The following is a 12,567-nucleotide window of genomic DNA, read 5'->3' as shown; positions in this document are numbered from 1 at the left end:
TCTTTCTTGCACCCGTTCTTTAATAGGGAGAAAAAATCTAAATGGCAGAGCATATATCCTCCAAGCATTTCACTCCACCCACACAGTTCTTTTTCTTTAAAACAGTGGCTTATTCCCAACTGGAAAGGCAGCAGTCTAGCTAGAAGACAGGTTATATTCAAGAGAGAAAGGAAGGAGGTGGCTGAATCATAGCAATTTAACTCTGGCTGGGTGGATGTAAATCCAGCCACTGGTTGCTGCTATCACAAGCTTGGTATGATTTCGGATACAGGGAGCAGCATATTGTTCTGGGTAATGAAGGCTAGAGGTCAGAGCAGGCTATGCATTTGCCTTTATTGCTTGCACTCCAGCAGGTGCAATATTCATTGCCTCTGCTAGGAGCACAGCCATCTCTAGCATTACTAATGAAATGTCAAATCATATTTTTATTTACTTCCTTTCTTCCACACCTGCAAATAACCACATTGATAAACCCCAAACTGATCATTTGGGGGTTTCTAAGAATGCCCTGAGTAAAAGCCAGCCGTCAGTAAAGAACACCGCTTTTTGGAAGCAAACTAAAAAGGTTCATTTGGGGCTTTTCATAAAACAAATCTTGCAACAAAATTAATTTGTCCGGCATTAGTCATCATCCTTTCTGCATGTTAAGGCTGTTTCATCTGAATAAAATAGATTCTCCCCCGTTCCCCCCAGATATCATAGTTATACTCAGTATTCACAAAGGGCAGAAAAGACACACAGCTGAGTGTGTCACATTAGCACGCTTCACTGCCCGCTGTGGCCAAGTCATGCAGGATAGTTCTGGTCACAGATCAGTTGTCAGCTTTTTCCCATGAGTAGCTTCCTATACCTGCTGTCTTGTCAAAATCTTTGCTACAACAGGTGGGAGGATGGCGCTTTTTTTCTTTCCTCTTTTCCTTTTCATTTTCATTTTCCTTTCCCTTTTCTTTCCTTTTCCTTTTCCTTTCCCCCTTTTTTTTCCTATTGGCTTGCCTCAGAAATAGGCAACTTCTGAGGAACATCAACATTCAGCCAGATTGTACCTTTGTTCCAAAAACCTTCCAAGAGGGGGTAATACTCGTTGAGTTTCATTTCCAGAGTAAGTTTCTCTTGTGATGCACTCTGTGCTAACGCAGGTACCAAAATAAGCTTGTGAAGGAGTCTCCTCTATACCCATCCCCTCAGCCTCTTTCCTTTTGTTTCTTCCTACTAGGTTTTGTTTTTCTGCTATTAGTGTTAAGAGGTTTTTAGGGAGGGAAATTGTTTTTGAGTCAAGTGCTCTTGGTTGTTCCTGGGGAGCACCAGGCTGATGCTGCCCACAGATGGCAGGGAACTCACCAGGATTCATCTTTAATAGCTCAGAGAGGTATCTTCTCTCTGCACTTGGATTAGGCGATGCAGGTGGTGGTCCAGATGTGAGGCTCAGTCTAGTCACAGCTGGAAACAGAGAAGGGGGTGGGAATTAGGGCTCTTGGGTGGGACACGTCGCTGCTTTTCCCGTCATTTAGTCCCCGAATGTAAATTTTCTAACAGAACGATGACAAAGGCAGGGTGGCGTGTTGGGGTTTGTTTCATTTGCAGACAGTGGATGTGAGAAAGGAAATGTTTTCTCCAAGGAGGCGAGCAATCTGCCTGTACCTACAGGTCTCTCTTTGATTACAATTAATTAATCAGTAGTACATGCTAGAAATGTGCCAAGCACTCTCTGATCAGAGAAGCTCCCAGTCAAAAGCCAAACATGTAGAGATAATTTAGAGGAAAGCCAGACAATGTGATGTCCTTTGTGGAGTAGCTGCTGCAAGAGCAAATGCATAGCATTTTGATATTTGGGGGAGGAATATTTTAGGAAGCCAGCAGCGAACGTCTGCTAGGATTAGAGAAGGACACTTCATGGGTTCTGATGAAGAGGACATTTGGCCTCCCAGCTTTTTTTTCAATAAGTTTTGCTTTTCCAGCCTGTTACAATCCAACTTCTAATCAGAATTAATTCAGTAGGTGAGAGAGAAGCGACAACTTTCTGTCAAGGTGTGCTGAGGATAATTCACCTGAGTTACATTTCAAAACATCTCAGGCTTTTGACTCAAGTACCGGTTTCTTGGGGGGTTTAAACCTGTCTCTGACATTTTTGTTCTGCCTGAGAATCTGCAGAAGATAAAAGATGCTGAACACTTACATTCATCTGCTCTTTCCATTTCTCTGTCCCAGAAATAGCCTTTTATTAGGTGGACACTCGAGGAAGGGGAACAGAAGCTTTGATGGTGACCCGCTCCGTTGTGACTGGCTGGAAAGTGATGACTTGAGGCTCGCCTACAGCTTCTGCTCAGAACCAGTGTATTCTCTTCCTCAAGAGGAAAGCGTTAGCCTGATATTAGATCACTTCAAACTTGATCCTGTGAGTGCTTTAAAGATTTGCATAGATTATTTGTGTGTACTTTTGGGTGCAGAAATTCATAATCATTCACCCAAATCACCTTCACAATCACTGTGCTGTTCCTCGGCATTATAGAGACATTTTATCTGCTCTGTCGTGTCCTCTGATTGTTATCACAGTTTTACTTTGCATGAGACTTAACAGCAGTGGAGACTTCAGTACTTAGGTCTAACTACTAACCACTAGCCATAGCCTCCGAGCACCTGCCCTGTAAGGTTGTTTACAGGAACAAAATCCCTCACAAACTTCATGGGATTCTTGTTTCTGAATTCTTGAGTTCTGGAAACTCTTCTTAGAAGGACTGCAGTCAGAAAAGATCTTGGTGTGCTTTTGAGAAGAAAGGGATGTTAATATTGGATACTCAGCACATGAAAATTTCAATGAAAATGTGACATCTACAGCACCTTCCATGGTGCCTTAAGACACTTTTCTTCCAATGATTTTTAGTCTTCATTAGACAAGTCAGTGATTTTCAGGTTCTGGGTCCTAGCACATTGTTGAATTAGTGTTATTAAGGAGGAACCTAACATAAAATGGTAATGTAAATGTCAAGTCGTTATTTACTGTGGAAGCTTCTGTGGATATGTGTGCTGAGACACATCCAAGATGAGGTTCCTCTTTGCACAGACCTCAGGGCCTGCTTATATTTTATTAATTGACTGCAGCTGACCTGTTAACTTACAATGACAATCAGCATCAGTGACTCCAACATGCTTGCTCCCCTTTCAGAGATGTCTTGCCTAAAGCTCAATAAATTGAACTAGTGACCTAAAATGACCCTAATTTCTCCAGATTAGAAGTTTTGTGTCCTACATGTCCCACAGATGGAAAATGAAGTAGAATGATAAATTGTTAGACTAATGACCTTTTGTGATAGAAATTTTAAAGTTGTTTTTCTTCCTTTTTTTTTTTTTTCTTTTTTTTTTTCTTCCCGCTATAATCTGAGGACCAGGATGAATTTCAAATTCTCAGCTTAAAAGTGTTTGAAACCAAATTTAACAAAAAGCTGACCTTTTGATGATCTCAGAAAGAAAGGTCAAATATTAAATTTGCTTTTCCTCTGACTGCTTGCATGCAGCTCTGTTTCTGTATGGATGAGTATGCCAAACTTCAACAGCATAGCCTCATGAGAATGTGGGAAACAATTGTGTCAGTCATCCAGCCTGATCCATGTATCTGTATTATCTCAGACTGCATTTCTCCGGTGACCACCTTTTGGTGCCTTGGAGGATTTCTCATTGTGTGGGAGAGATCATGAAAAGCAATATTTCATTTATGGTTCAATACTTTACTTGATACTAAGAACTCCCCCATCACAGAGTGTGTCTCTCTCAGGAAGGAAAAAAAAAAAAGACAAAAAAAGGAAAAAACAAGCTTTTAGTTTTTGCTTTCCCTCAGGAGAGTCAGTTTGGTGGGAACAGATGCTAAAATTGTTAAATTGTTAATCCACCAACTGACCAGTCCTATGACTTCACAGACAACTGCTACTCTTCATACGCAATGTGCTGTTGCTTTCTTTCTTCGTGCTCTGGGTTATGCCCACCTGACATCAGTACCGCAACTGTATTATCCTGATTGCTTTCTATTCTGAGGCCTCACTTCTAATTACTGAAGAAGAAAGGAGATCTCTGCCACACATGCTAGAGAGGGTGAAAGGCTGCAGTCCTACACCAGCTCCACAGAGGTTATACAACAACTCACCTTGCGTTCAGGCTCCTTGTGTGCTGGTTAACAGCAGACTGCTCACATTAGACAGTCTGTTTTGTTGCCTTAATATCCAACCTTTTATTCCTATTCTTGAGCCTTTCCATGGCGTAGCCATGATAGGATACATCAACCTTCCAGCTGCCTGTCTTGGATGGACCTGCGATGTTCATCTCTTCAGCAGCTTAAAAGAAAAAGATCCTATAGCAATGGCCAGTGCTGTGGATGTGTGATGGTTGTAGGTGGTGGTATTTCTTCCTTGACCATCATGAAGTGCACTTAACTATGGCTCTATCAGGTTGTGTGAGTTAGACAAGGCATTGGCATGCTAACCACTGAAGAAGAGGGACAAAGCTCTCCAGAGCACTGAAGGGAAATGGGAGCACATTGCAGTGACAGTGCAGCCTAGCATGAGGATTTTGGTACTTCTGGATAGCACTTCTAGGAAGTTGCAGAAGTGGCTTTGGTCTGTGTGCTAAGGTGCAGATCCATACAGTACAGGAAGGAGGAATACTGATATTTGCTGGAACCACTTCTATTCTGGTCCTTCCAGGCATCATTAACCTTCTGCCGTGGCATGTGTGACAGAGCAGGTTGGGATGCAGAGCTTGTCCCCACAGTATAATATTGACCATCTGATGGGTAGAATTGTGAGGGGATGTCCACCGTTTCCTCCAAAGCACGCTGCAGGGGCCACTGCCCACAGTGTGCGCTGGGCAGGATGCACCACTGGTCTGTTCTGCACGGGTACTTGCGGTGTGCTCTGTGCCCCTTCCTCCTGTCCGCCGGGAGCAGCTCCACAGCCTGTCGCACAGATGACCAAAGGAAAACTAGATGAATCACTAAAAAGCCCTCTGACTTCGTGAAAAAGACACAGGTTTTAAAAACGCAGAGCCACTGAGCATCCAACCTTGTGCATTCAAAGCAGGGTTCAGCCATTAACAATTCAAGATACCCCTGCGAGGCAAACACAGCACTATTTCCTCCTTGCTTCACAAGGAAGGAAACTGCAGTGTAAGTGTCGGAGCTGAAGTTTCAAGCTAGGTGAGTATCAGAGAGGGAATTAGCATTCATGCTCCTTAACTACCAAAACTGGTGTTTGCTCTTCCACGCAACAATGCCTCCAAGGTCTTGTGTTGAAGATTGAACAAAACTAATGCAACTTTAATAACGCATATGCATATTTTATGTCTCCACCATAAGGACATGGATTCCTTAGGCTATATGATTTTGACATAGTTGAGAGCAGTGCAGACATAATGCAAAGAGATGGTCATGCTGTAAAATCTGTAACGGGAGAGTTTTTCCTTCACTCTGTGCCGGATTCCTCTCCTAGGCATGAATCTCTGGTTTTAAGGCAGGAATGTGAGTTTTTCTAGGTTACCTGGACTCAAGTTCTTTGAGCTAAAACAAACATTGATTTTGCTGCCGTGCTGTTTTGCTCCCATTTTTTTCATCAGAGGTCCTGACTCCAGATCAGATGACATTTTTTTGTCTGAAAGGTGCCAGTTCTTCCTGCTCTCTCACTGCATGTTTACACTGGGCTGTTCTCTCCTATTCTGATTGGGGCACGAAAAGGAACTCACTCTCTTGTTCTTATTTTCACAGATTAATGTAGCAGGAGATACTTTTTTGTATGTGCATGTATATTTTTGTCCTCTTTCATGCAAGGAGGGCATTAGAATCATAAAGGTCAGAAAAGCCCGTCCCCTGTGTTAGGTAGCTACGAGTCCGTGCACATCCACACAGAGCGAAGGCAGCCTGTTTTCTGTTGCGCAGCGTGTCGATCTGCTCAAAGCTGCATAAAAGTCCTGCGCAGTGACGGAAGGAACAGCAACGTGTGGGTGAAATATCTGCGTGCTACAAAACCTTGCCTTTAAGTGCAGAATGCGAGCTTCCCAACACAATTTCCTGGAACAACAAAACAACAAAACAAAACAAAGCACGCTCAGGATCGGCACCGCTTTGTCGGCAGCCAGCTGTAGGTGCAGTGACACCACGTACCGTAGGGTCGGGAAGCAGAGGATGGGTTCCCAGCCCACCGCCCTCGGTGGTGCCCCCAGGGCTGGCAGCGAGCACCTTTCCCCAGGGTGGGCTGGATCCTGCAGCGCCAGGGCTGGCTGGGTGCAGCTGAGCGATGTGCGGAGACGAAAGCTTCCCTACCCACGGGTGGGGATCCAGGCCATCTAGTGGGGAGAAGAGTTAACAGCCAAGGGAAGCTCCCGTTCCTGAGACACGGCCTCCGCGTCTGCTGACAGCAGAATTGCAGGTAAATAATTTGTCTCACACTCGGGATGAACAGGAGAAGGCCAGTGGGTGTACAACACCCGGCTGTACTCACGGTGCTGGCATTCAGACCGCGCTGCTATCGGGAGGCCTTTGCAGAAATAAGCTGGTTTTGTTCCTTCGCTTCAAACAAATGGCCCTGCTGGTGTGAAAAGGAAGCCAGGCTGTCACGGGTACCCTTTCCTCACCGTCTGTATCACGTTAGTTCTACAAACTCTTCTATTGCACTTAGTCTGTGCCCTACAGAGGAGCTCAGCTTGTAAGGGCTGCTCCATAAGTCCACGTGGCTGGCTGTACACTGCCTTGTCTTCACTGGCCACGGGGAGCTGCCGAACATCACACTGAGGTTAGCATCTGTCCTTACTGAAGCCCGATTCCTAACTTTTATCCCTCGTTTTTAAATTCGGAGGTGCCTATAGGAGCGCTCTATGCTAAATATCATGAGTTCAGTTTCGGTTCCTAAAATAGCTCCTCCCCACCCCCCCGCAATTTGATGAGTGCTCTTATAATAAACTCATTGAAACGTTGTTCCAAAAGGCAGAGCTTTCACGGGAACAGCACTCGGTCCAACGTAACAAAGATCTATATTAAGATCCATAGATTGAACCTGGATGAAACGCAGTCGCTGCTGGCAGCAGAGGATGCCCCCTGCGCCGCTGTGCCGAGACGCCCGCTGCAGGTGGATCTGCCACCCAGCTGCATCGCCCCGACAGCAGCCCCCGGGGAAATGCTGCTGCTGGGAGGGAGGGGAGACTGCTGTTTTCGGGGTTGTAAGGAAAAAAAAAATCAGCTGTTCTAACTCTTTTCTCTCCAGTTGGTGTCATTATTGAGGAGCCTTACTGGACTTGATGGTGGGCTCCTGCTGTTGGAGGACAGGGCTGGCTTTGGCCACCAGCTGCTCCAAGCACGGTAGGGAGCTCTGAGCTGGTAATGCTTGGATCCAGAGAGGACCCATCATCCAGAGCAGTTAAAACCTTGGAAATCTGGGTTTGGGGCCTGCTTGGGCCCAGGAGGATCCTTCCTTGCACTGCCAGGAGGGTAGTGCCACTAACACAGGGTGGGGAGAGACATCAGAGGAGGTGTCATCACCCCCATGAAGGGCAAAATCAGTTTTGTTGGTGCTGCTGATGCTCTTCTAGGATGTATGGGCTTCCCATGTGATAGGGCAGCCTCCTGGGGCAGGCCTGGCCCTGCAGCCAGCGATCGATGTGCCCTGTAGCAGGGCAGGCACCATTCACATGGGTGAAACAGAGAGAGGAGGATGGAAGAGGATGCTTACTGACAGCTGATTGCATGAATGCATTTAAGCTGTGATCCCATTTCTAATAAAAGGTATCTCCTGACTCTGTTTTTCAGCAAAAACCGAATCAAACAGGATGTGAATCTCACCCTTGAGCACTAACCTGCTGACATTACCTCACCATTAGTCCCACCACTGTCCAGGTGGACAGTTTGGGGAAGAGGCTTGATTAAGCATACCTAGCCAGCCCCAGTACGACTAACTGCAAATATTGCTTAACAATCACAACATTTTCCTCCCACAATGTTTGATTCCTAGGTTAATGAATGCTGGTGGTTACCTTACAATTGCACAATTTAAATATATGTTCCCTTGTCCACTCCACTGTTTGTGAGGGGGGTGGGACATAGTGAAAACCGGGGGAGCTGCATTTGCTGCTCTGTTGTTATTGTAGCCTTTCACAGTTTTGAAGACAGTCTTAGACCATTTAGATCAGTGAGCTCAGCTGTGTGGGAATTTCCCCATGAACTGGTTCCCTCACAGGCTGTTTCACATTCGTGGATTACCACAATCCTAGAGAATATAAGACCTGGCTAACAGGGTCATATATTCAGGAAATTTCCAAGAGGATTTCTGGAAACTGTGTGATAGATGTGCGATCCTCGCCTGTGCAGTAGAATTGACCCTATTGCTCATTTCTGACTTCACAATATATAAAGAAAACCAAATTATACAAAGCGCTGGAAATAAAAGCAAACTACATTCCCTGCTTACACAAATTCCTTAAGCACCTGCATTATTCAAAGCGTGTGTGTCATCCTGCTGGCTGCAATGCATTTGCCTAGATTTCAGCTCATTTTGCTTCACTGTGTGTTTCTGGAAGCCAGGCATCCCACTAAGTATCTGACAGAGTGATTTTCTGCTGCGGTGAGACTCCTGTCGTACTGACCACACGGGCTTTAAACGCATCACTTGCTTTGCTGCTGCCACCAAGAGAATCGCACCTCTGAAGGACTAACATCACTTTGGGAAGCTGAACCACATGTCTGAGTTATTCACGCTGGAGTTCCTGTGAAAAACGAACACCTTTTCCCCCTGAGCACACTGAGGATTTCTATGATTTGGCAAGCTGTGCATCGTTTGCTACAGCCCCGCACGTCCCTCCCCTGCCAGCACCTGTCAGGGCTGCCCTGGGTCTCCCTGCAGTGATCAGGGGCTGGCTGTGGGGCTGTGTGGCAGGGATGTCCCTCTGGCTTTCACCCCGTGGGACAGCTGTCTGGGAGCACAGCCAGCCACAAGCAGCGTGCAGGCACATCTCCTCCTTTGGGAGCTCCAGCTCCTGCACGCGCTGCTGGGCCCTCAGGAAGCTTCTGACAAAATTTCCTCCAAAACAGCAGAAAGGAGGCAGGATACACTCCTTCACCTTCGCTGGCTGTTCCCCAAACATCCTCGTGTAATAAAGCTACTGATAGTGCAGCCTTGCCTCCCAGGACAGAGACACAAAGCCAGTCGCACAGCCGCGGTGCCAACAATAGCTAATAAAACCTGGAGGCAGCGTAGGTGTCTCGTTGCAGGATGGAGGCGGGGGAAGCACTTGCTCTGCGCCTGCTGGTGGAGGTGCCCTCTGAGAAATCCTCGCTGAGTGGAGCCGAGACATCTGCACATCTGTGATGCTGAACGGGGGTGGTAGCGGACGGCTTGGAGGTCTGCTGAGGTTTGGCAGAGGGTTTTCAATGCTGGGCATGCCCTGCTTCCCACCAAAGGTCATGGCTTCTGGCTGAGAGTGCTGCTGGCCTCATTTCTGGCACAGCTCAAGCATCGTCATGCTTCTGCTGTTCTGGTCCAGCCAGGAGAGCCCAGGCTACTTTACATCTCTGAGGAATGTATAGCAAAATAAAGGAGCTTATGGCCCCTGTTGCTTAGAGGTGCACATATAAATTGTCCTTACAGGGCATGGCTTTGGTAGCGGGGTGGCTGCAGTGAAGGCCTCTGTGAGCAGAGCCCAGCAGCTGCTCCACATTAGACCAGAGCCAGCTGCAGGTGGCTCCAAAAAGAAAATGTCACTGGCCAGAGCTGGGCCAGTGAGCGATGCTGGTTGGGCCTCTGTGAGAGCAAGAAAAGGTAAAAAAAACACTGCCCAACAGCAGCTGGGAGAGAGGAGTGAGGCTGCAGCCTTGCAGCCCTCAGGTGAGTGCAGCAGGAGGGCCAGAGGTGCTCCAGGCAGGCAGCAGCAGTTCCCTGTGGCCTGTGGAGAGGCCCCTGGTGGAGCAGGCTGTCCCCCTGCAGCCCATGGGTCCCACATGGAGCAGATCTCCACGCTGCAGCCCCCCGGTGGGTGGAGGAGCCCCCGGTGGAGCAAATGGATGTGGCCTGGAGGAGGCTGCGGCCCATGGAGAGCCCCCGCAGGAGCAGGCCCCGGGCCGGAGCTGCAGCCCGTGGAGAGGAGCCCACGCAGGAGCAGGGGCTCTGGGGGGAGCTGCTGCCTGTGGGGGACCTGTGCTGGAGCAGTTTGCTCCTGGGGGATGGATGGACCCCGTGGGACAGAGCCGTGTGGGAACAGCGCTTGAAATACTGCAGTGCCTCTTACTTACTCTATTATTAACTGGCAATAAATTGAATTAATCTTCTGCAATCCAAGTCTGTTTTGTCCGTGATGGTAACTGCTGAAGTATCTCCCTGCCCTTATCACAGCCCACAAGCTGTTTCATCACATTTTCTTCCCCAGTCTTGTTGAGAAGACAGAGTGGGAGAGCAGCAAGGTGGGCACCTGGGGTCCCACCAAGGTCAACCCCCCACAGCGTAGCACCCCCAGCCTCTGCTGATCTGGATGACCGGGCAGCTGGGGTAGCTCCCAGCTTTTGGCTGAGGCTGGCCTGGCATCAGTCCCTTCTGATGCAACATGCTGCTTCAGTGGGTCATGCTTTAATGACCCTTGGGAAGGAGTCTGTGGGAAGTAGCTGGGACTCTTCAGGGCAGGAACCAGGCCTGGGCAGCAGCACTGACCAGGCAGGGCAGGTCTGGCCACCCTGCAAGATTTGTCTTTCCATCTGCCTTCCCAAAATGCCCTGTCACCTGGGGGGACCCCTGCAGCCCCTGCCTCAGAGGTGCACCCATATGCTATCCACCGGAGTGCCCAGCCATGGCTCTTTTGCTTTGTTACCTCGTCACTGTCGAAAAGCTTGAATATAGTGATGGTTTCCACGGTGCAAAGGCATTCATTTAATAGGGAAGGCCTGGTGTAAGTTTAGATTTTTTAACTCCAGTTGCTTTTTTTTTTTTTTTTTTTTTTTTATGAGTATGCATTATAATGCTCAGAGGGGTAGGGAAAGCCATCTTTGGGATTTACACAAAAACCAGCACACCCTACTCCAGATTTGTTAAAGAAATTTCTTTTTTTCTCCTTTTCAGTCAGTTGGCCTGCATGCTCTAGCCAGTGCAAAAGTGAAATTGTCATTGTTTTCATCAAGCTTCTGAAATGCCACGCTAAAATACCAACCCAGTAAACTCGTGGGGTGATCCTAATTGTGCTGGCACAAGCATAATTTAATTCAGATTGCTATAACAACAAACAGTGTCCATGCTCACTGTAATCACGTTAAGGCCGATACACGAAATAATTAGCATCTTTCTGTTTGGTAAATAGAGGTCCGCCGCAGGTCAGCCTCAACGAGGACACCGCATTGTTAGAAGATGAGGCCTTTAAAGCTTCTGCAGAACAGGTATTTGGAAAATAGAGCTGCTCTAAAAAACACAAAAGGAAGACTTCATTACCAAGGAAGCACCCCCACTTGCCTCTTACTTAGTTTTTGTTCCGTTTTCTGAAGAAAAATAGTAATTCATTTATTCAAGCTCAGGGAATCAAAGGAAACACCACACAATACAAGCAGCATTTGCTGAGTTTCATTGTATGTCCAAGTGTCACCTGACAGACTTCCCGAAAGCCAAGGATGTCTTCTTGCAGGCCCAAAGCTGACAAAACGCAAACAGTTTGTTTATTTATTAGACATTTCTGTGGTCACCGGGCCTGAGGCAGACTTGCCAGGTATTTAAGCTCCATGAGAAGATTGAGTAGTTCAGAGAAGTAGAAGCACGCTTCCAAAAGCCAGTCAATAACTTACAGGTCTGGTCTCTGGCCTCTAAGTCATTTCTGCAAAGGTCTTTGTTACTTATATCCAAAAAAGTAGCATCCACATATTTTAAAGCTTGCAGATTTTTGTTTTTTATTTATTTTTTAACATATCTTTTAATAAAGGTATGGATGCTACCCAGTGCTATGGAGGTGAAGGAATGTTTTCTATTTATTCAGAGGCAATTGGTGCTTTCCAGCGAAAAATGACCCCGCTTCATAATTGCAGACTTTTTGCACACACGCAAGTCATTGCATTTGACATTTTCAGCATTTTGTAGCAGTGCCAGACAAATCATTATCCCTGCAGATTTGTTCTAAAATTGAGAGAGCATCTGAAGCATTTTTACCTTGCATTTATGATAAGCAGAAAATGTTGGTTAGTGATTTTAACAAAGTGTCATCAATTAAATGGCTTGAAATTTTCTGGAAACTCTTACAGAAACCTGCATTTAGGCCCGCTAGGCACAAACAATGACATTTCAGCTGTTTCTCGTCAGCCTACTATGCATATCTGCTTCAGAGCAACACGGTGGGTCTGATCCAGCAGATTAAAGAGGCAGCTTGTGCAGTTATAGGGAATTGTATACATTAACCGCAGCAACCTGTAGGCCAGCCTGGCAGAGCACAGAGCTCAGGACAGTTCAAATAGCATTTATGATGTGTCTTTCTGGATCATGGAGGAAGCTCTTTTCTCTTAGGAAGGACAAGTTCATGGGCAAGGGGAGTCCCTGGGAGTCACAGCACCCTTGGGCAGGAACTGGTGCAGGCAAATGCCCC

General features: G+C 46.9%; 1 long non-coding RNA gene across 1 annotated transcript; it reads right to left on the bottom strand.

The window, feature by feature from the left end:
• Window positions 1-914: 914 nt before the first annotated feature.
• On the bottom strand, window positions 915-9,656 carry LOC139998794 (uncharacterized). The gene is made up of 4 exons (XR_011803723.1): window positions 6,140-9,656; window positions 4,133-6,046; window positions 2,174-2,399; window positions 915-1,437 (listed from the first exon to the last, which is right to left on the bottom strand). It is a non-coding gene; the product is annotated as an uncharacterized lncRNA (long non-coding RNA).
• Window positions 9,657-12,567: the final 2,911 nt, after the last annotated feature.

The sequence above is a fragment of the Anas platyrhynchos genome, chromosome 1, assembly GCF_047663525.1.
Source record: "Anas platyrhynchos isolate ZD024472 breed Pekin duck chromosome 1, IASCAAS_PekinDuck_T2T, whole genome shotgun sequence".
Classification (NCBI taxonomy): domain Eukaryota; kingdom Metazoa; phylum Chordata; class Aves; order Anseriformes; family Anatidae; genus Anas; species Anas platyrhynchos.
The sequence above is the reverse complement of the archived record's forward strand: the minus strand, read 5'-3'. Positions and strand labels throughout refer to the sequence as shown.